At 53.9% G+C, this 1,604-nt stretch overlaps 1 non-coding gene across 1 annotated transcript; it reads right to left on the bottom strand.

Moving 5' to 3' along the window:
- Positions 1 to 708: 708 nt before the first annotated feature.
- On the bottom strand, positions 709 to 863 carry LOC143432080 (5.8S ribosomal RNA). Its single transcript, XR_013102888.1, has one exon. It is a non-coding gene; the product is annotated as a 5.8S ribosomal RNA (ribosomal RNA).
- Between the last annotated feature and the right edge of the window lie 741 nt (positions 864 to 1,604).

Below are 1,604 nucleotides of genomic sequence, written 5' to 3'. Positions count from 1 at the left end.
GAGAGATCTTTTCTTCCCTCGCGGAAACATGGTATACACACGCGCGGAGAGAACAGAGAGAACGGGTTATTCTGATCGAACACCCTGGGGCTGTACGAGGAGAACTTCGAACGATCGGATGCGCATCATCGTCCCTCGCGTTACGACGATGTCGCTCTCTCTCTCTTGTATATCTCTTCTCTCTCGACCGAGAATTCTCCCTCGGTCTTGCGGCGTGAAAAAAACAATTCATTTTAAACGACGTCGAGCGCGCGGCATGTTCGTATCGTGCGCTAAAGGCGGGGCGAAGGCGATGCGTGTGGCGGGTGTGCGAATTCGGAACGCGGAACAAAATCGGCGATCGAAACACGAAGCGGTTCCCGTGGGCGGTCGTCCGTTTAACGGACGACTCACGACGCCACGAAGAACTCACGCGAGTTCGTGATCGACGCACCGTCGAGTTCCGTGAACGCGTTTACGCACGCCGCACGCGCACACACACGTTGCCAATCGCGGATTGCCTCGGCACGGCCACAGACGACTCGGACGAACGTCCAACGATCGCTCGTACGTCGCGTATCGCTCCTCTTCCTCCCTTTCTCGGTGCCGCCCGAACTCAGAAACGTTCGTAATTTAATTCGAGAATGAACGACGGCGGGCAGATTCGAGCACCGTAGGGAAAGAAAGATTCGACGAAACGCAACGCAAGCAGTATTCTGGTTACGTGAACGACCCTCAGCTAGGCGTGGTCCAGGAATTGTATCCGTGGACCGCAATGTGCGTTCGAAATGTCGATGTTCATGTGTCCTGCAGTTCACACGTTGACGCGCAATTAGCTGCGTTCTTCATCGACCCACGAGCCAAGTGATCCACCGTTCAGGGTAATCGTATATGTATATTTTATTGATCTTTGAGTCTCTTGGTACTAAAGTTCGAACAAGTCGATACCCAAACGTCCCCGGTGAAAGAGACGCGGGCGTCGCCGAACGGAGTTCGAGGCGACACGATATATCGGTCCTACGGATGAAACGCATACGCCGATGGTTCGCGCGTAAGGTCTCCCTCAAAGTTACGAAAAAATGCACGCGCGCGTCCAGGTGCGAAGAGAAAAAAAAAAATCCCTTCAAAAATTCGTTAGGACTCCTCCGCGTACCAGCAGCCTCGAGGCGGTCTTTTACCTCCCGGCAACGCGAAGCGAGCATAAACTGTTCGAGCTCGCAACGGCGGGATTACAGACTCTCGACAACGAGGACAACGGGCAACGGCGGAATCGTCCCCTCTGGAACGAACGTGCGCGTCGAACTGAGAAGAAAAAAGACCAAACACCCAGCGGCGTATTGCTTTCGAGATCGACAAGACGCTCTCTCGTTCGGGTGAACATAACAATGTTATCATCGATGGGACACACTCGTCGTCTTCGCGCACAGTCTCGAGGCGGTCTATAAGAGTTTTCCCCGGCAACACGAAGCGAGTATAAAATTATTCGATCTCGCAACGGCGGGTTTTTCTCAGACTCTCGACAACGAGGCTTGGGCGCGAGCGACGGAATCGTCCCCTCCGAACGAACGAACGACGACGACGGTCTCTTCAAAATTCCAATACCACCCAGTCGTGTCGATTCCAAC

The sequence above is a fragment of the Xylocopa sonorina genome, unplaced genomic scaffold (genome assembly GCF_050948175.1).
Source record: "Xylocopa sonorina isolate GNS202 unplaced genomic scaffold, iyXylSono1_principal scaffold0024, whole genome shotgun sequence".
In the NCBI taxonomy this organism is placed as follows: domain Eukaryota; kingdom Metazoa; phylum Arthropoda; class Insecta; order Hymenoptera; family Apidae; genus Xylocopa; species Xylocopa sonorina.
This window is presented reverse-complemented; position numbering and strand designations above follow the sequence as displayed.